This window comes from Epinephelus fuscoguttatus, linkage group LG1 (assembly GCF_011397635.1).
Source record: "Epinephelus fuscoguttatus linkage group LG1, E.fuscoguttatus.final_Chr_v1".
NCBI lineage: Eukaryota > Metazoa > Chordata > Actinopteri > Perciformes > Serranidae > Epinephelus > Epinephelus fuscoguttatus.
The window spans coordinates 44,588,406-44,611,647 of NC_064752.1; the positions used below are offsets into that span (position 1 = coordinate 44,588,406).

The 23,242-nt window shown below is 40.3% G+C and overlaps 1 protein-coding gene across 2 annotated transcripts in view; it reads right to left on the reverse strand.

Annotated features, from left to right (window-relative positions):
- fhit (fragile histidine triad diadenosine triphosphatase) overlaps positions 1 to 23,242 on the reverse strand; it is a 515,756-nt gene that overhangs the window by 462,894 nt on the left and 29,620 nt on the right. For both annotated transcript variants that reach the window (XM_049581795.1, XM_049581799.1), the window contains exon 3: positions 5,531 to 5,616. The gene's annotated coding sequence lies outside the window, so the exon portion shown is untranslated. The remainder of the gene's footprint in view (positions 1 to 5,530; positions 5,617 to 23,242) is intronic.

Consider the following 23,242-nt stretch of genomic DNA (forward strand, 5'->3'; position numbering starts at 1 on the left):
GAATGATGCAGCTGCAGCTCTAAATCTCTATCACATCATAGTACAATATGTGAACATTAACTCTGCAAAGGTTGATTCTAATAAAGTGAAGCAGAACAATATTAGAGAGGTTTTAGTACAGAAAATTCAGGCGAGCTCTCCAAAATTGCACCATGTTTGCATGTGATTTTTGTCATGTACAATCCTATATCTTTTTTTGTTTCTGTAATTCCCTCATGATGTTTAGGGTATACACATACAACTGTCAGTTTCAAATGTAGTAGGTGTGTATTGGTCAGTTTGGAGTGGGAGAGGAAAAAAACGAAACAGAGTTTATATTCTGAGCTTTGGAGGTCCGTATCTCCGTGACGGCTTGGCCGATTGATTGACACCGTGTTTGATTCGTTAGAGCCAATAGAATGATGCTATACCTACCAAAGAGACTGACAGCACTGTAAACCAATCAGAGTCAGCAGAACGCGTTGTGGGGAGATCCCGGCTGCTGTGAGTGGTCATTGTTTTTGTTCCCCCGGAACCTTTTTTTCCACCTGGATTCATTTGAATGACAGACAACTAACGGTAGTACGCGAATGGAGCATGAATCAACAGCAGAATGCGCATTTTATGGTGAAATTAATGAGGTAAGAGCCATATTACAAATATATTTTGGCAAATAGATTTCTGTTGTTGTTGTTCTTTGGGCTGTAGCTCTGTAATGGTTAAAGGGAGAGTGATTTGGATACATGTGGAAAGAGTGGAGTCTCAGCTTTCATTTGAGATGAACGGCATGTGTTTTGAATAACGTGTGGTCGAGTTAGAGCCCGAAATTTACAGAGTGGGTCGGGATATCGGTGCTGTTTGGAGTTGTTGGAGTTAGTTGTTGTTGTTGTTTATTTAGTTGATGTTAAAACTGAGTTTGGGGCATGTAAAAAGTTTTTTTTACAGCCTTGTAGCTGAGATTCTGCTGTTAATTTTGATGGGCATCATCACTATATTCTTCTGATCAGTGTATTGATACACACCAGGCCTTTATTTGCTGCTCTAGAGGTCCCCCAATTGGGGGACTTTAGGGTTCAACAGGTTTCAAGATATCTGATACAACAGATTAACACTTATGTTGCATTCACACCAAACACGATGCAAATTTTCGTTGACTGCTAGAATATTTTGTATTGATTTGCTTCATATGTGCAAATAACTCACGTCATATGCATGTGAAATCGCTGAATCAATGAAGGATCTTGCGGCAGTACGTCCGCAGCATCATACGTCCCCGGAAGATCTCATTGCTGATTGTCAATTGCAGCACGTATTGACACTTAAGTTCAAGTTTTTCAACTGTAAGCGTATGACGCGAAATCATGCTACTTGCTTCATTCGCGTAACTTAATTCGAGAATTTTGTGTAATTTGCATCATGTCCATTGCGGCACCCGGCAGGAATTCGCACCTACTCACATCTTTACATTGACTTTACATGTAATTCACTTGCACAAATTGTTTTGTTCACACCTGTTGTGAACACAATATTACACTCCACTCTATACAACACTGTAGCACACTATGCAAGCATATAACCATATAATACATTTTGAAAGGGGCATTCTGCATTTTGATATTGATGTACTTTTATTATATAGTTTTTATACTGGCAATATTCCTTTTTCATATTGCCAACAAATCTAGTGAAAAAGACTAAAACCAACCATGAATGGTACGCATATGGCACTCTTTTTAAATCCAAAATTGAAGAAACTGGCAGGATAATTTTTTTCCCTGGGATTGTACCTCATGATTTCATGTGACAAATTGATCGACTGAATGTATTAAAGCCTGATGTATTCTCCTCTGTGCCATTGAGCTCCATTGTTATCCAAAATCTATTAAAAACGCATCAGTGAGCCACACTGTTGCACTGGGTGACGTGTTCCTTTATTACCATGAACACACCCACTGCAGTTTATTTTAACTCAGTCCCACATACAGCATCCCGCTGATAGAAATATGAAATAGAGCCTCCAATGTTGTTAATCTGCTGCTGAACAAAGTCCCCAACAAATGCACTATTTCATCCTGTCCATCCTGAGCAAATTTTCGTTATATATTTGTGAAGCTTTTTAAAAGATTTATGTCTTCAGTGAAAAATAGCAAGCTTGTGGCTTTTTGCCTTTATATGAGAGTCAGTGTGGAGAGAGACAGAGAGAGGGAAAAACAGGGAGAGAGGGAGGCACAACACGCAACAAAGGTCCCTCAGCTGGGAGTCGAACCATGGATGCTGTGGCCACATGGCACACACTCCAACCACCACGCAACCAGGACACCCCCTTCACCCTCAATTCAGCTTGCTGCTCTCAACTCCAGTGCCGAATGAAAGTCAGCTAAAATACACATTAATCAGATGACTGACTCTGCTGCTGTCACACACTAGTGTGCTATGATTTTATCACTGAAGTACGACAAGGACACACACTTTTTTATTTCTTTGAATGTGAAACAAGAATTATGTCCCATGAGCCACTGATTTCTTTCCCCACAACATACCAGAAGCTGATACACAAAAATCCTTGTACCAATTGGCCCACTCCCCTAACCATTAAAGTTAAGCTGGGATGCTTTTGGGGCTCCAGACCCAAATCTCTTTCTCAAAAGCCTAAAATGTATGCTATTCCATAAAGAAATCTAATATCATTTAGATTTTCTTTTATTATTTAACAGCGAGAGAGATAGGAGAGGCTGGGGGAGGAGGGGATGACATGTAGCAAAGAGCCCAGGCTGGACTTGAACCCAGGCTGCTGTGGCAAAAACCCAGCCTCAATGGCATGCCGTCCACCCAATGAGCTACCAGGGTATTCCAAGCCTAATATTAAATTCAAATGATTGAAGACCACATTTTCAGAATAACAATTACATCCCTTTTCCACCAAAATTAGAGCATGTATGCAGGGGTTTTTTTTAACATGCGAAAACCCACTTAAAATAGGCAACAGAGTCCTTTCCCCTTGCCAGTAGACCAGAGCAGTAGAAAGCAGCAAGTCAGCTAGTGAAAATGTTACAGTGGTTACTTCTTTTTATATTTCTTATATTTATTCAGACTCTCTTTCAGACTTGCAGACAAATTTGGAATGATGTTTCAGCACTGCTTAGGCGGAGACGGAGGGCATTTTATGGTGGTGTGTCATTGCATCTGGCCATTCAAGAGGCTAAAATTAGCACATTCAACTGGGTGTTGTACTTCCATCAATGTCGATTGGAGCTGGAGCCTTTCCCATCACATGAAAAAGCTAGATGTTAGCGGGGGGTTTATTATGCGATGAAAAAGGGACTTTAGATACAAATAAGGAAGTAGGCTCTACAGGATGATTTTATATTTTTTTCCCAAATGATAAACAGATTTTCAGACATTCTGTTATCTGAAATGGCTAGAAAAAATAATGCATTTAGTTGCCCTAAATATGAAAAAAACAAAACAAACAAACAAACAAAAAAAACGTCCCAGGTTAGCATGTCTCCGGACCCCACCAGGTTTGGGCTAAGCCCTGAATATTTGCAACGCCTGGCTCTGCCCCTGCAGGCAGGGTTTTCTGCATGAACACTGCTATTTTACTTTCCTCCCTTCAGCAGTCACTCATATTTTACTGACAGAAAATTGGTTTTACAAAATTTAATGTGGGCCAGAGTGAAATATACATTTTCCCCCATTTATAGACTAAATATGAAAAACCTGTAATACAACACCTACTACATCTCTAAAATGATAATGAAGTGAAATCAACACCTTTGTAAACAGTTTAAACAGAAGCTTAAACTTCATGAGGGTAGCACTGCAGGGCTATTCTATGAGACTGTTCAGTTGGAGCTGCTTGTACTTAATAAACTGGAAACTGTGTGTACACAACATTAAAGGACTCACGGTGGGATTGGGGTAAAAAAATAAATAAAAAATAAACCCCAAGTGTGACAGCAATATTTCAAAACGGAGAAAAAAAAAATCACTCACCATTCCCTCACAAGTTCCATTAGTAAATAGAAACATCATTTCAAAACTGCAATGCAAAAAAAACGTGAACTGCATCTTATACTTATAATGTTGGCATTAGGGACATTAAACCATTCCCAGTGACAGATCATCACAGTATCCTTTGTGTTAGGATACTTCACAGTGCTGCCAGAAGCTTGTGAGTTTACTGAATACCCCTCCTGTACTGCCCTACTAATGCTTTATGTATGCACAATACTTCACCATGAACAGGGCTGTCGCAACCGGACATGCAAACTAGGCAATTGCCTAGGGCCCCGAGCTGGAAGGGGGCCCCCAGAGATGGCTGACATTGGTCCATATCAATGACAATATGATGGAACCCCTATAGACACTGCAACAACAACAACATGTTGGAATCCCCCCTAATGGGGCCCCCTACTAGCTGCTGCTTGCGAGTGGCAGTGGAAGTAGGGTGACCAGACGCCCCGCATTGTGCGAGACTGCACAGCATTTCTGTCTCTTTTTACACGTTGCGCAAATTGAGACCATGTCCCACATTATTGGTTGCCACCCATGCTAGCATTGTTGGAGTACCGTAGTACTACGGTACCTCATGGTACCACTACCGTGGGATAAGTTCAAAGTCCAATCACAAGAGGATGAGTGTCCATGCGCCGTCCAATAACGGCGCACACTGGCCACCTGGCACTCAATATGCTGCTACGGCGGTTTGTATCCAGTGACATTTCAAGTATTAGCTGAGCTATTGAGTATCTTTAAGCAATGAAAGTTACTATTTATTTCTTTTTACTTGTAGGTTAGATTTGTTTATATGCTACAGTGATTTGTTTTCCACAGAGCTCTATGGTGCGAGCATTTTACTCGCATTTGCGACTAAAAATAGTTTTGCGTGAGCAAAAGAAATCATTCAGGAGCACTTACAGATTTCAACCAGCAGCAGAAACGAAAGGCAAATCCTGCCAGTTGTGGGTTGAACGGGTGTCACAGCTCCAAGTCCAATAATTTCCTCTTTGTTGATTTCACGACTGCCCAGAAATACCTGGACAACTGAGCCGTGGCGGCACACAGGTATGTGATGTGTCAGAGGAGAAACGAGCCGTTCACATTTCTCTCTTTGTGGCAGGTAACGGTCCACAAACCTCACCGCACTTTAGGGACTGTTCTTTACTTGTCAGGGGAGGAGGGTGGCTGGTTGATTTTTATTTCATTTATTTATTTTATTTTGATCCCCACTATGTTAATCACTTATTGATACTGTTTTTGAAGTATGAATACGTCAATTAGTGTGGGGGGGGGGCTCCAAGGTGTCTCTTGCCTGGGGGCCCCAGAGTGTCTTGAAACAGCCCTGACCATGAACACAGTAACGCTGTCAGCTACATTATTAGACCAGCAGTGTGTGCAGCAGTTTGCACTGAAGGAAAGGATGTGAGAACAACATGTAATGTTTATTCTATCTTTAATCGACTTTCTTACATCCCATAAAAGAAAAGAAAGGAAGGCAAATCAATGGCTCAGACTTTTTTTTTGTTCTTTATGCAGTAAATACACTTACCTTCAACCTTGCTGGCTTCCCACAGCCTTGCAGATGGATAATTATGGAATGGATGGAGGAACGGCTGGGAAGAAGTGGTGCTCAGGCTGGGTGGGGGGCAGAGGGAATAGAAAATAACAAGACAAGTTTAATTACTGTAGGGTACAGAGGACTAATAAGACTTCTCTGTCACATTGTGATCAAACATATGGGGGTCGTGAGCCAGGATGTTACGCTGACTGATTAAGGATGAGGCCTGCGTGGCAGCAGCGCTCTGGCAGGAAGCTACTTCACTATTGACAGAGAGAGCAGAGACACCCCCAGGCAGATCCCAACAGGTATGTCACACCTGTAGCTCTGCTAATGAGTTATATCGCCCAAATACACGTGTCAGAATGTTAACCCTCTTTATATTACAATAAAACTTCATGAGTCAAGGTGTAGAGTGTAGAGGAACAGCCTCTCTGGACTTCCCTTGAACCAGTATTACCAATGAACAAGACCCACCAGATCACTGGGGGGTCAAATGTTTAGGACTCACCCCTGCATTACCCTGACTGGACAAAAACTTCTTTCAGCCATCCTTAAGACAAAAGGAGGTAAAAAAGTCACATGGGATCCCTCAAGTTTCAGATGCCATCTTAAAGTATCCAGCCTTGGGGCAAAACACAGTGATGAACGACCCACTAGTTGTCGTGAAACAATGCTTCTTTTCTTAACCACAACCTGACCATTTGCATTGCCCCGGGGAAATCACGCCCTCCACTCTCTTACCAAATGTTTCTGTGTGACCAAATTGAAATGTCTGTTGAAGTGAAACTATATATTTTATCCATATTATGTGTTTGGAGTTGTAGAAATATAATTGGGGTTCATTAATCAACTTGTACATGAATATGGAGTTATTAATTTTATTAGTTGCTTCCATCATTAGGAGTGTGGTGCCCCAAACTGGTGCAAACATTCTCAAAAAGGTATTTCCCCTACAAGAGAATTGGTACTCTTTGTAAAAAAGAATGACTTATGAAGATGGTGGGTCAGGAAAATAGATTTGACTCAATGGAGCACAAGTAAAATCCAATACTATATCACACATAACTTAATAGAAGCTGCTTTTGCAATGCCTGTTCACAGTGGGAATGTTGCACAGTTATTCCACCTTGCCACTCTTTATAAAAAGGTACAATTGCAGAAGGGGTGACTTGTTCTGACTTACTGACTCGTATTTTGTGAGTTGTATTTTTTATAAATGCGCACTGCCAAGACTTCTTATACTGTTTTGTATTTCTGCTTTCACATAGCCTATATGTTGTCATATGTATGTCTTTGTGGCATGTGTTATGGTGAAACCAAAGGAAAATTTCCAATTTGTACAATAAAGTTTTCGTATTCGTATTCATATGAGAGTTTTCTTGCCTTTAAGCTGGCAATGGAGAAAGTAATAGTGCTGAATCAACATCTGTGTAAAAGGTACAGTCAGCAGGACGGGACCATGGGTGGGACGGGTATGACATTTTGATGCCATGTTATGTGTGCGACCAACCGTGGGGAGATTTAAAAAGTAGCTGATTGGCAGCTAACTCAAAGAAGAAGAACAGCTGCTGCAAATGTCATAACCTGGGGAGACAATGAGGTCCTCATCCTACGAGCAGAAAACGAGACCAGCCACCACATATCAGGGACAGTAAACTATTGTTATTGCCATTTTATGCTGTTTATGGTTTATAAGGCGCTGCTGATGCGTGTTACATGTCACACTAGATGTCGACATTGCTGTGTTACATGTCATGTCCAGCACGCCTCCTCTGCTTCTGGAAAGCCAGTATGCTATCTAAAATCTTCAAATGGGGCGGTATTATGCAGCCACTGTTTGATTCTGTAAAAAAGCAAAGGCGGTGTAATAGAGGGACTTAATAGCAACCGTCTCGCGCAACCTCTGTGTAAAAAGGGCTTATGTTTTTAAAGTAGGTACTGTATGTTCAAACCGCACAACAAAAAAAGTTATTGTGGACAGTTGTGTGACAGCGTCAGAGACAGACCAGAAAGCAAATAAACACAACGTGAAAATGTAATCTTACAAACGTACATGTGTTTTGTAGAGTTTTAGAATACAAAATAGGCAGTAGTGTTCCAAAGGTAAAGGGAAATTTCAGTTTATTTGAACCTGTCTCCTATCGTCCTAAATTTGTTTCAAGTGACTAGTGACATAAAAATAATAGTTAGCATGTTGTTTAGTGGACTAACTTTGCACTTGAAGTATGCCCGTTCACTTACGTTTTAACAGGTCTGACGCTACTATGCGCCCCAGCTGTATCTAGGCTAACATGCTAACTATTATTTTTATGTCACTAGTCACTTGAAACAAATTTAGGACGATAGGAGACAGGTTCAAATAAACTGAAATTTCCCTTTAAGGTTTTCACATCTGTTAGCAAGGTACCTGTATCATTTCCTGTTTGACCATAGCAATACATACAAACAGTTCTTGTATACAAAGTAACAATACATTGTACAATTAGCAGTTCCACTTAGTGTGTATACCAGGTCATTATCGTTGAAGCGTATCACACCAGGCAGGAGTGCAATGCTGAAGAGCCACAAAGTCATATGTATGATTTGGTTTAACTAAATAAAAGGCCACTTGGGATACTCTTTTTTTTGCCCATGCTCATTTTTAGTCACACAAGCAGTGTGACTCAAGGGATGGCAATGTCAGTTTGTCAGTAAAATTCACCCGCTTGTCTTTTGGTCAGACTGAAATGTGTCACCAACTATTGGATGGACTGCCATGAAATGCTGCACAGACTCTCATAGTCCCTAGATGACAAAACCTAATTACTTTAGTGATCCTCTGACCTTTTCTCTGTTGCCATTATTGAATATCCGTTATGTTGCCTAACCCATGTTAGCATGCCAATGGTGGCATTTAGCTTAAACCACCACTATGTCTGAACACAGCCTCATATAGTATCGCTGTAGACTCTTGGCATCGTTTGCTATGGCAGGTCGTGCTCACTTTACAGTAGGATTGGGTGATTGTGGAAATATATTGTCTATTGGTGACTGGCTGAGCACATTGCCGGGGGGTCATTTTGTTGCGCTAATTTAACGGTCTACCTTTGAAGAACCAGTGACAGCCAAGGCTCAGTTGCCTGCAAAGCAGCGACTATCAACCGCAGAGGTGCAGCTTGGAAAAACAATGCACAGAGCCAGAATAGTTTTTACATCTAAAGTCTATGAAACGGGTTTATTTCAACGAAAGATGATGACTGTTGAAAAAAATGGAAAGACAGTTTTTTTTTTGTTTTTTTGTTGTTGTTTTTTTCCCAGTTTGAGTAAAGTGTGTTCTGTGATGAGTTGACGAGGCAATTAAGCTTGTCTCAGGTCAAGATAACTCTCAGAATGTGTATGGCTGTATTTTTCTGTTTAATGAGGAAAATATGTGTAAGACTATTTCCTTTCTTTACATTTTGTGAGTTTATCTGTTTATTTATTAGACTTAAAAAACTTTCAGAGCTTGTTGAACACAGCAAACTCGCCACAGATACATCTGTGCCAATACACTGGTATTCACTGGTTGTGGGCTCACGGTGGCTAGTTGGAAAATGTTCACATATGGCCAAACCTTACTTTACGATAACAGCAAGTTAACTAATGGATTAACACTGTAGATCCCCTGTTTCAAGATACATTAGATAGCTAAAATAGGGGTTTCAACTGGATAGTCATCAAGGTCACATTTGTTTAACGTTATTTGTTTATGACAACAAGTCCTCCAAAAATGACCGTGTTTGTTTTCAATGTAACGTGACATGACATATCTCACGACATACTATTTTACATTGTTTAAGTAACTCACCATTGACTTGGTTTTACACAGAACAAGAACACTGATCTACTAGATGAAAGTCCTGTGTTTATTTGTTTGGCCCATCCACCCAAGCCAACTGTGTCACTCTTTATATTTCATTGCATGACTTCCTCCTTTGCTTTTGCCATAATTACTACAGCCACAAGAGGTCGCTGCCTAACAGTAAGTGTAATTGCTGCCTGTAAAAAATGACATCTATCGTTGTATTTTGGGAGGATAATCTTATTCATTACATTTTATACAGATTTTGGATGGCTTTAATTCCAATACTAGAAAAAAAAAGAATATTTTATGCCATCAAGATTTTGTTTTAGTTTCGGGTTTCAGCATATTCCTGCCACACCTTTTTCTACAGTCACTCTTGGGTGTTATGTCCATAAAAAAAAACAAAAAAAAAAAACAACATAAATAAATTAACTGCAGTGCTGGAGATTCACATGCCCAAATACCTTTATGAATACACCAAGGTACTGCAGATGAAATATTTACCCCCACCTACCTTAATGTTTCTTTAATTCACATTACATCATGATGTGTTTTTATTGTGTCATGGGTCTGCGTGTGAGGTAAAAGCTTCCTCAGCTCACCCTGGAATATGACAATGACTGTTCCTCATATTGTGAACCAAGGTACACACAGCTACATAAAAATAGCTGTGTGTACCTTGGTTCACCGGGAAGACAAAGCATAATGTTCAAACATTTACCTTAACATACAAAAGGTTAGATGAAAAGAGCTCAGCAAGTCAACTCGCTGATCTGCAAAACTGACAGCAAACTTACATAATGGTGCCATCTTTCTGCGGCACGGCAAACTCCCATTGACTCTGTTTACATGTTTGATTTGCTCATGCTGATTTAAGTACACCCTTCACACTTAGCTACCACTCAAGTGTCTTTATCTCACCTTCAGCTGGTCCAAAACACTGTAGCAAAGCTTCTAAAACACGTATATAACAGATTACTTTAAATTCTTATTGTTTGTATGTAAAGCACTGCGTGGTCCCTGCCTGCATATATTTGTGAACTCCTGTCCTCACACTGCTCGTTTAGAAACCTGAGCACCTCCCACGCTTCTGTCCATCTAACTGTGAAAATGTCCTCTGGTTATACTCCCAGGGTTTCATTCCTTGGTGATCTGACAGCGCCTATGGTTACTGGTGGTAACAGCAGGTACATTTTAATAACACAGTTTCCAGAGCTCAGTTGGAAATCAGGGTACAATCTAGCAGTTAAGGAGCTGTTGATCATAAGGTCATGGCATATAATCAAAACCTCTAGACCAGATGCTGAGAAGACAGTGTGGTGGGATTTTTCTCTGAATTGCTGTTTCTAATATGTAAGCTTTGATCATACTTAAGTATGGATGATGACAAGGACAGCTGTGAACTTGCACATGGGCAGTGGAGCAGAGCTTCTACAAACTGCAATCAGGGCTTTGCACATGAAGACACGTTCCACAAATGCACACTCAACCCAGTCTCACCCCGAAGTCATCAAATACCAACGCTTGGTCGGGGACTTCTGCCGTTAGATACTGACAAAAAAAGCCATCCTCTCATGTAGGCATGATACGCAGCCATGACGGTGCCTGGCGCCATCATGGGGGAAATGTGGTGGGACAACAACGTAATTTAAGGGGGTGGAAGTCTGAGTAGGGTGGGCAGGAGGGGTGGTGGATGGGTCCAACAACCACCAGCTTTCACCCAGGAGGCCCGTGTTTTCTTTGATTGTAAAATCCAAACCATGTTCTTTTTTCTTAAACCCCAACCACATGCGTGTGTTGACTAAAGATAAAGATAAGCGTTTGTTTTTGAAGGAAAACATTGATTTGGGATGTTGTACTGAGGTAGTGCATTTATTTTGAAAGAGACTGCTACACAGGATCTGGCTCAGAGTGGCATATTTTGCCTTTTTTTTTTTTTTTTTTTTTTGACATTGACAGGTGGTGAATATACACCCATCAGCCAAAACATTAAAACCACTGACAGGTGAAGTGAATAACTTTGATTATTTTATTTCCAATACATTGTTCTACTGGGAAACTTTTGGTTATGGCATTCATGTGGACACCACCTGACATGTTCCACCCACTTAAACACCATTGCAGACCAAGTTCCCCCCCTCATGGCAAAAGTACTCGCCGATGGCAGTGGCCCCCCAGCAGAAAAAAACAGTGGCTGTTTAGAAACAGCCTGTGGAGCGTGACAAAAAGCTCAAGGTGTCGACCTGGCTTCTAAATTTCCCAGGTCCCAATCTGCTCAAGGATTCTTGTGATGTGCCGGTACCCCAGATGTAACCCTAATCCAAGTTGGGGCCTCCCTGGATCGGACTTGGCTCTGACCTGTCGAGACATGGACACAGGATCTCTGGGAGTGTCCTGCGATGTCTGCCACCAGCGCAATGGCGGCAGTGAAGTGTGTTTGGTTGACCCCTCCATCCACCTCTTCCTCCCCCCGCTCTGACTTCCTCGCTCTTTACACTACATCATTGCCATGGATGGATTTACATTAGAGTTATTTGAAAGCTGGGTACAGACACTAAAAGATGCCTTGTGTGTTGGTGTCAGGTGCTGATGGCTGTTGACCAGCCTGCCTGCTGTATTTGACGCAAATGGGATTCGACTGGCTGTTAACAGATTCACCAGTTATTCTTCATCTGTTGCAATTCTGACAGAGAAGCTGCTCAAAGTGTGCTTGCGACCCTCTGGTCAATATTTATGTCATGTAAAAGAAGTCTGGGACATACATTATTAAAATTGTACTTGCTGTAACCACTAGTAACCACAGTGTTACCAAGTCAACCATCTTTTATAATTCATTAGATCAGATTAAACATTTAAGAGGGAAATCAAAAGTTGAAGAAGTTAAAGCACTCTATAAATAAAGTTGACTTGACATCTTATTGTATATGAGACCAAAGCCCTTGAGCACCTATTTAGCCTCCTTTCCCTGGCTCTCTGTCGTGCTGTTAGAGCGCTGGATTGGATTGGGACAGGAAAAGCCCATTTATCACGACATCAGCAGCCCAGCAGGCAGGGAGGCGAGCTGGCAGTGTCACTGATGGACTGGCAAAGGCTTCGTATTACCACAGCCTCCGGTCTCCCCATAGTCTCACTGACGAGCCCCTTGCCTGCCATCAGCCTCTGCATTCCCTTTCCATTTCTCTCCTTTTCCAGGAAGAGACTCCCAGGGGTGACAGGGAGGCGTTGGGTGGCTGATAGCGAGAGTAATTAAAAGGCCTGATTAGAGTGACGGAAGGAGGACACCCAGGGAGACAACAAGAATCTCCCTAAAGTCAGAGAGGGGGAAGAAGTAGAAGGCGAGAGGTAGAAAATACAACGAAGATATCGTGTCAGATCAGTCTTTAAGTTAACAGGAGAAGATTTTTTTGTCCTCAGTCACTTCAATTGGGCCAGAATCTCAGGGGAGGCACCGTCTCACAAGTACCAGAAACACTGTACGGAAGCAAGTAGATGTACTCTACAGAGAGCTTTTCGAGGTAAAACCAAGAACAAGACTGTTAGGCCTACTTCTCCCCGTCAAATAGAAATAACTGATGCGTCTATATTTTCATATGATTCCATTATTCATATTCAGACTTTGAATAGTCAAAGTCATATGATGCAGCATGATGGCAAGTGCCAACTTATTCACTGTCAATTAATTCAGAGGATTTACTGAGACTTCTGTCCAAACTATACAATTGGATAAAGAGTTACACAGCATGCACCTGACAGAATGACATACGGTGAGAGACAGCCAAAATTATTTGAAAGGAATGTCAGAAAAATGACCAAAACAGGGGATTAAAGAAAGAGATAACAGACGGAATTTATGGAATAGCTGCACAGATGAACTGACAGTGTAAAAATGTTTATGTTTAATGAAATGAGAGAACTCTGTACAATTAATAACCTGCAGCATGGGGCTCTGCCAATGCTATAATTGGTTGAGAAGGACAAACTTTAGGGCTTATAAAAAAAAAAAAAAAAAGGTTCTTTTACTTGACTGAGACTGAAGTCAAATAAATTCCTTGCATGTGTAAACATACTTGGCCAATAAAGATGATTCTCATGGTCCAAGGTGCGTGCCCTGTAATTGCAACTTCACTGGCTCAGTTGAGTGATCTAACGTCACGCTAACTCCTCTTGATGGATGTTAGCTATACACTGGTGACTACATGCAATGTAAGGTGTCCATAAATAATGTAACAGCCCCCCAGCCACACTTGTCTAAAAAGGAAAAGTTGACCAAGGTTCTGCCAGATTCCAAGATTACTCAACTGTTATGGAGCACAGAGCAAAAAGTGGCGGAGCTTAGGAAGGGCTAATCCCGCATGGTCACTTAAGAATGAATTTCAAAGTTTAATTTTAAAGTCACATCAGAAAAAAGCCCTGAAAGTGCAGTCATAAAAAAAGTTAAAAAAAAAAAACCAAAAAAACCTACAATGCCATGACTGCTGAACTCTCCCTGTTGATGAAGACCGTGTGATACATTTAGACACCCCACAACAAGAGAGTAAGTAGACCTTTAGTGGAGACTGTTTTCACAAAGTTTCTTGATGTTTCATGGAAACACCAGTGATTTCCTTATATGCATTTCACAGCAGCGTAACACTGCTAAATGATTAGCACTGCTGATATATAAAAATCTCCTCACATGCAATAAACTTGCTATCTTATAGCAGCTAGAATCAGGGTTGAGAGAGAATTATAAATTGCACACCCTCAGACCAGGGGTAGGCAACCTGCGGCTCCGGAGCCACACATCACTTTTTAGCCCTTCGCCAGTGGCTGCCTGTGGCTTTGACAAATAATTATATGATAATGAATAATGGTTATTTTTTTAATTTTAATTTATCATTGTTATGGGCCTGAAAATATTCATACATTTTCCAGTTATATAAATTTGTAGCCAATACACATACACAAAAAAAGAATAAAATAAAAAAAGTCTCAACATTTCATGAACTAAAATGTGTGTCATACCTCTACAGCCTGGAACCTTTTCCTCTAAATCTTGAACCTTTACTGTGGTGGTTCCTGAGTCTCTGTAGCTTGGCTAACTATGGATTTAAATTCCAAAAAAAAAGGAAAAGGCTCAGTTGAATGTAAAAGCATCTGGATGGATTTGTCTGCTTTCACCACCAATGCTGTAAAGTAAAAGCACCAAATGATCATAAATAGCTCAATGCAGAATAGCCATCTTGTGGTGATACATACAATAATGCTCATTTGGACCTATTAATAATTAGGGATGAGTGAGTTCACCATTATCTGTATCTGTGTCTGTATCTTTTCAACCAACTAAATTATCTGTATCTGTACTCGAAATGGCGGGGTTTATGTCTGTTGTGGATGGAGTTAAACCTAAAGTGGGTTGGGCCTAATCGGAAGTTGTTATTTTAAGTCTGAAATTTATATGGATTGATCAGATATTGCAATATTTATTACTTATGAGAAAAGTATTTACAGAACAGCCTCAGAATTGAGCTTCAGATCATTTTGTTATCACAACTGTAACAGATTAAATTTAACCATCCATTTAACCATCCTTCATCACGAGTACAGGTAATGACACATTTTACTTGTATGATAATCATACTCGTAACAAGTACATTATCTGTACCAGATACTCATTTTATCCGAGTAATCGGCTCAACCCTATTAATAATGTTGATAGGCAAATGCCTTAGCAGGCTGTGTTATCTTCATCACCCTCAAATATGTTTTTTTTTTTTGTTTGTTTGTTTGTCTGTTTGCTTTTTGGGCTCATTTGATAGTAAAAGTTACAGAAACCTGCCCTAAACATTGCCACCATTCAGCAATCTGTGTTTTGTTTAAAAGTGCCATTGGTGGAAAGAAGGGTCCATTGCTGGTCTTGCTACCTAACTATTACAACAAAGTTCAGCAAGGACCAAGAGAGACGAGACAGAACATGACGCATATTGGGGGTGGTCCTCGGGTAGAAACATTAGAAAGAAGTATCAGCTCAAGTTCACAGTTTAGATGGTGTGGGTTTTTACTAGACTATGCTTTCTGATACAATTTCATTAGCTACACTAAATTTGTTTGTAAAATGGCTATAATTAACTAATCTGGAGCAAATTATTGGTTTCCACCAATGTCATATAATAATAATTCTCAATATTGTCAAAATGTTTTACATGCTCATCAAACATCTCACATAAATTCAAATATATTTCATCTTGTGTATTTATTTTGGAATGAATACTTGAATGTCACATTTGGCCGATGTTGACAGACCGACATCGCGCATACTTTTTCCAAATGTGAACTCTGTAAATCTCTAAAGACTTAGCTTTTTAGAAAAGTTATATATTTTTGAATTTTCAAAGGCTGATGATGGTCACGATGTAGCTGAAGTAGTCGGTAAGAAACAAAAAAATAATAAGAAGAAGAGGATGCACATATTTTGTCTCCTGTATGTGAAATGTAAAAATGCTATGCAGGAGTTATTTGATTTCATTCTTGTGGAATTAGGGCTGGGCTGTATGACCTAAAATTTATATCACGGTATAAATCGAATCCCTTCACGGTAACGGTATATATCGCGGTATAAATTTAAGTGTAAAAGTTATAATAGAAGTGTTGAATGGGTTTTGTAGTCCCTTAGCAAAGCTAAATTGATTAAAAAAAAACAACAAAAGCAAAGATATAATGTATTTTTTAGAGCATTTATTGTGCAGAATGCAGATCTCAAAACTCAAAATTAAAACCCAGTACTCTATGGTGCAAAATGTCCCCTGGGATCTATATCAAAAGGTAATTTCCTTCTTTTAGCAAAATCCTAAATGACTGAGTTGTGTTTTTTCCACCTGGACCTTTATGCTCTGCCATTTCTCCTCTAATCATCACACTGTAACCTGTGACAGGCTGCTATAATACCACAACTATCACACATTCACATATGGAGTTTTTTGTGGAGCCCCTAGCGTCACATAGGTTTACATTACCAAAGGTTTATGACAAACTCTCTTGCTGAAAACCAACTCCTGTGTGCGCACAGTGAGAGAGGAGAGGGAGAGACGCTGTGCTGCTGCCAGAGGAGACACTGAATGAGTTCCCTCTGAGCGGTAAGTCACTAAAAGAGTCTGAGAAGTCTGGGGCTGTTCATAAGACATTAACTCACTCACTCACTCACAAGTTCTCCAGCAACACGTGTTGCATGTGCTACGCTAAATCACGGACGTGAACCAGCTCCTCTTGCTCCACTGTCTCTGTGCTCGCAGCCATTTTCACACTGAGGCAGGTGCGATGACATCATCAACGATAGGACGGTAGAGCTCAAATCTCTACCGTGGGCCAAATTTATATCATTTCTACTGTCTACCGCATATACCGTGCAGCCCTATGTGGAATGAGTAGAGAAGAAGTGGAGAGAAGGAGGCGAGGCAGGAAGTCTGGGAGCATTTTATTAAATGTAATTTGACATCTACAACTGTGTGCAAATATGTGTTGAAAGCCCTTCTCGTATCAGCAGATGCACTAAATATCTTCTGGCGGCACAAAATAAATCTCAAACACTTTAGCTGGAAAAATCATAGGGGAAACACCAAAACACTATATCCCAAATACGATCACGAGGATAAGATACAGGAACACACACACAGATTACTGTTTTTTTCAAGTCTGTACGTCTCGGTCACTTTAACTTCAGGTTTTGGGTGTTTTAGTTTTATGAAAATGTCAGCTTACCATTAACACTTAGACATCAAACCATCTTCAAATTGATTTGATCCTCTATTAAAATCTGCAAAAAAAATCAGCAAACGTCTGCTCCTATTTCAGCAGTCCTGAATCGAGTTTGAGGACAGCATACCCAGACGGGGTCAAAGCTGAAATAACCTCAATTAAATGAAGTCCATTGCACACAACCCCCAATTCCTCCTCAACACAGCAGCACTCAAATAACATCTTTAACTTGTATCACTTTGCTTCACTCTCAATCAACAGGACGCTCTATACAGGCTTCACATTTAAAGTAAAGATATGACAGTGGGCGGCTGGCATCTAAATATAATAACTACAGTGGTAGTAATTTACGGTTTATTCAGTATTTACTTATGGGACTATCATGATAAATCAGAATGAAGGCATCCTGATTTTTTTTTTCCCCTTTGGCGTAAAGAAAAATTAAATTAGCATAGCTGCCAGTTTCTGTGCAACAGAATTATGTCACAGCAACATGAAGTGCTCTTCAAGAGTTCGCTTGGCACAAAGGCATCACAATGACTAGCTGGAACATACAAACAGTACACATGCCTTTGGATTCAAGTCAAGTACAGTCTTCTAGCCTGCAACAGTTCAACAAGTTTTCTAAGAAGGCAAGTAAAGAAAGTGAAATCACATCAGGAATAAAATATCTGCACCTATGCTGCAAGCTATGCTGGAAGTATTTAACATTTTATTAGTAAAATGATGTTTGCAAATGAAACTGTACTTGGCAGAAAAGTGACAACACTGGCTGTAAGGAGCTGTTTAAGGACCTTTTTATTCTAACAAGCGACATCTTGCGGTAACTAGAGTTGCTACGAAATATCTCAGGGAGAAGGTTGGGTAAAAGTGTCAGACTTTGACACCAGTGTGATTTCTATCTCCAAACAACACTGAACATTGAGTTCTTCAAAGCATAAACATGATCGCTCCCTAACTTTATCCGATTAGCCAAAACCAACCCAATTGCCAGATAAGACGTTGGCATTGTAGGTTTCTGCAAACCACATTTGCATAATAATTGTATGTCATTATGGAGCAGATGTGCTCAACCTTGCATTTCAACAGTGCTGTAATTAAGGTGGTTAGATTTAGGCCCCAAAACCACCTGGTTATGGTTAGGAAAAGATCATATTTAGAAAAAGGGGTAAAGGGGGTTAGGGTTAAAACACCCTGTTTCTGAGGCACAATCCCAGCAGGAAAAGCTGCAATGTCTTCGTGAAAGAATGACCACTTTTCAGTGTCTAAAAGCTGCAGGGAAACATAGCAAAGCCTCATTAAGAAACAACGGGTTTTGCTGTTTGTTGGTCTTGAACAGTGTTGTCTGCAGCTTGGCAGCCTTGGTGTCATGCCATTAGGGCTGGTTATTGTTTAAAAAAAAACTGATACCAGTATCAATATTTTGGTGCTCTTCGTTTCCGTTAAATGAACTGAATACATGAATTGTTGAGAATCTGAGCTAACAATGTGGATCATATCCATATTGACAAAAGCTTGAACACTTGTAAATGTATGTGCAGTCTAAGCAGCTATGTAATGTTAGCTCAAGTGGGTAGACAACGACTTGGTGGACTTTCAGGGGTTTAATATCCAAAGAATTTCAGTAAAAAATGATAGACTTTGTGGCATCAATGGCAACCAGACCTGTCATCTAATTGAGACCTGCATTATTTTATCAAAACATGTAGCTAAACCTGGTTCATAAAAGGGACTTTAATTGGGGTTCACCTTTTGATTGAAGCTTTATGGTAGCTATAATTGCAAACATTTTGGTGGTGTCCCGGCACGCTGAACTGCAAACTCAAATAAACCACGACTGACTTCACCAGACCCCTGACACAAAAAGGATTGAATGCAAGTATTGTTGACTTTTTGATACTACTTGGTACTAGGTTAAGATCAGAAATCAATTTCATAAATTATTTTTGTGACAAAATGTCATTTTGGAAGGCTTTAATGCATTGACATGCTGATGCCGTCAACCTTCATTACCTCAGTAAATAATGTATTTGTGTTTTTGTTCAATGATTTTCTTACTACTGTACAAACCAACAATGACAAGGTAAATTGCTTTACTTTGCTCTACATGAACGTACTGTTTGTTCACCTTTGCTGCAGTTTGAAACTAAGACTTAAATTCATTAGGTAAACAGAAACTTATCAGGAATGCCCACACAGTGAATGTCTGCTGGTTCAAGGAGCTGTGGGATGGCAGGATCTTCTGTCTCTTCTTGAGTAATGGTCCCATGTCTCCTTGGCCAAAAGAGAGAGGGCACACTAACATTTAAAGAACTCAAAATTCTCTTATCATGGGTGACAGTGAGACTCTATGGGGTCACTTCAGGAAGTTAGGAATCTTCCAGTTGCTTGAATGTTTCTGAATGTTTTGACATGCGTGACAGATGCAGGACAATTCATTAGTGAAGCTCCTGGACCTGCTCCAGCAGAATTCCACCCAAAGCAGCATGGTTCTGGACACAGAGTGACCTTGATCACTGCTCCTATCTTATGAGTGATGGACTGTCAGAGCGGAAAATTTCCATGGCTGAGGGCAAGCATACTGCTCCTCCTGTAACAGCGACTGATGGGCCTTTTCCATAGGCCCTCCTTGCTTTCAAAAATGTCAAACAGCTATGCCTGCATCTCTAGTGTCTGTTAACACAAATACATAGAAGCAAGCAGCAGCATAGGGAACTTTCTGGAGATGAGTTAGTACATCATCAAAGTCAGTTTGCAAGCACTAGCTGTACAGTGCTGCACAGTCCCTCTGATTACGAATTCTCTTTCAATTTGGACATTTGAGAATGGAAAAAGGAAAAACTTGTACTGCAACCGCATTATCACTACAAGCATGCATACTTTTTCTGAGAGTTTAAGGTTCAGTTTGCAATTGTGGAGGAAGAGAGTTGACTGTCAAGCATTATTCTGAGGTTGTCAAATAAGTGTCAGAATTTGATGACCTAGGAATGAGAGTCAACAATCAAGTATCTTTCTCCACAATTACATACCAAAACTTTAAAGATATGCTGTGCAGGAATTGTCAGTTACAGTTTCTAAATGGCATCACCAACAAAAGTGTAAATATACCCTAGATTAGTGTTATGCAGTGCTATATATGCGTTGTTTTTTTCCCAGGGCTATGTCTGCAATTTTTATAGCTACCTTATGGATGCATGACACTTTCAGTCTGGCGCCTGGTCGCTACCTTTTTCTTAAGTCCGTCCTCACCTGCACACTGTGCCACACACGTCTAGTGGGTTATAAGTGATTATTGAGAGGGATTTCTTTTATGTTATAATTTATTGCAGGAGTACAGTTAACATTCATTTATATTGTATATTGTTGTTCATGCTTATAGCATTCCTACAGTATTTATATATGTTTATAGTGAGGGGAAAATGCTGATAAAATAAATGTAGAAAAATAAATTGATAAGAAAATAATAGTAAATAACAAGAGGGAAAAAATAAGGTAGGCTAGTATGATGGTGCATATAAACACAAACATACAGTATACAGTACAGGCCAAAAGTTTGGACACACCTTCTCATTCAATGCGTTTTCTTTATTTTCATGACTATTTACATTGTAGATTCTCACTGAAGGCATCAAAACTATGAATGAACACATGTGGAGTTATGTACTTAACAAAAAAAGGTGAAATAACTGAAAACATGTTTTATATTCTAGTTTCTTCAAAATAGCCACCCTTTGCTCTGATTACTGCTTTGCACACTCTTGGCATTCTCTCCATGAGCTTCAAGAGGTAGTCACCTGAAATGGTTTTCCAACAGTCTTGAAGGAGTTCCCAGAGGTGTTCAGCACTTGTTGGCCCCTTTGCCTTCACTCTGCGGTCCAGCTCACCCCAAACCATCTCGATTGGGTTCAGGTCCGGTGACTGTGGAGGCCAGGTCATCTGCCGCAGCACTCCATCACTCTCCTTCTTGGTCAAATAGCCCTTACACAGCCTGGAGGTGTGTTTGGGGTCATTGTCCTGTTGAAAAATAAATGATGGTCCAACTAAACGCAAACCAGATGGGATGGCATGTCGCTGCAGGATGCTGTGGTAGCCATGCTGGTTCAGTGTGCCTTCAATTTTGAATAAATCCCCAACAGTGTCACCAGCAAAACACCCCCACACCATCACACCTCCTCCTCCATGCTTCACAGTGGGAACCAGGCATGTGGAATCCATCCGTTCACCTTTTCTGCGTCTCACAAAGACACGGCAGTTGGAACCAAAGATCTCAAATTTGGACTCATCAGACCAAAGCACAGATTTCCACTGGTCTAATGTCCATTCCTTGTGTTTCTTGGCCCAAACAAATCTCTTCTGCTTGTTGCCTCTCCTTAGCAGTGGTTTCCTAGCAGCTATTTGACCATGAAGGCATGGGTGCAGATCTGATGACAAGTTTGGGGGGGACACAATCAGTTGTGATTTTTTTTTAATTGCACACGTGCAAATCATGCCCACAGAGCGCTTGAGATTGCCAGCATATTTCACGATTTCATAGAGGCTCATCACCATCACCAAGTCATTCAAAAAGCACTACAAAGAGAATCATATCCTTACCTTTACTGTTTATTTCTCTTAAACAGCCAGTAGTACATGGAACCAGCCATCACCCTCCTTTTCAGTGCTTCGCTGTTAGTTAATGCTACTTCTAGTTTCAGGGTCTCAGGCATGTTATGTCCACTCACGTTCTCATCTCTTGCCTCTCACGGATTCCAATTTCTCCTCATCATCTTCCCTTTCTCCCAGTATATAGGACTACTGCATACATTTGTTCAATTTCAATCATTTAAGCTATTTAGAATTGGGGGGACAGTTTGTGTTTTTCAGAATTTGGGGGGGGACATGTCCCCCCCGTTCCCCCCAGGATCTGCACCCATGCATGAAGGCCTGATTCGCACAGTCCCCTCTTAACAGTTGTTCTAGAGATGGGTCTGCTGCTAGAACTCTGTGTGGCATTCATCTGGTCTCTGATCTGAGCTGCTGTTAACTTGCGATTTCTGAGGCTGGTGACTCGGATGAACTTATCCTCAGAAGCAGAGGTGACTCTTGGTCTTCCTTTCCTGGGTCGGTCCTCATGTGTGCCAGTTTCGTTGTAGCGCTTGATGGTTTTTGCGACTCCACTTGGGGACACATTTAAAGTTTTTGCAATTTTCCAGACTGACTGACCTTCATTTCTTAAAGTAATGATGGCCACTCGTTTTTCTTTAGTTAGCTGATTGGTTCTTGCCATAATATGAATTTTAACAGTTGTCCAATAGGGCTGTCGGCTGTGTATTAACCTGACTTCTGCACAACACAACTGATGGTCCCAACCCCATTGATAAAGCAAGAAATTCCACTAATTAACCCTGATAAGGCACACCTGTGAAGTGGAAACCATTTCAGGTGACTACCTCTTGAAGCTCATGGAGAGAATGCCAAGAGTGTGCAAAGCAGTAATCAGACAAAGGGTGGCTATTTTGAAGAAACTAGAATATAAAACATGTTTTCAGTTATTTCACCTTTTTTTGTTAAGTACATAACTCCACATGTGTTCATTCATAGTTTTGATGCCTTCAGTGAGAATCTACAATGTAAATAGTCATGAAAATAAAGAAAACGCATTGAATGAGAAGGTGTGTCCAAACTTTTGGCCTGTACTGTATATAAACACACATGCATACATACAAGTCTAAACCTGCATATCTGTACATAACTACACAAATGAATCATATGTATTCCATTTATTCTACCATTTCAAATACTCTTGCTCTTGGTTGTATTTTTTTTTTTGTTTTTTCCCCTTTAATTCTGTATAGTATATCTTTAAAAATGACTGAAAATCAGTGGATTTAATAGCAACTGACATTTAACTTGCCCCATTGCCCAAGGCAAGTAAAATGCCACATTGGGCCTGTAATCTAGTAATTTACTTTAAAATTTCAATTCAACAGCTAGTCCCTTTTACTTGCCCGGTGTGGCTAAACATTTTTACAAATTAATGCTTGTCTCGATTAGACACTTGGTGTGGTTGTCAAGCACCTCTTTTTTTCATTTTTAAAAGAAGTTCTTCAGATGTATAAAACGATGTTGGTGGCTATCTCAAATTATATTTCCATTTCACAATTACC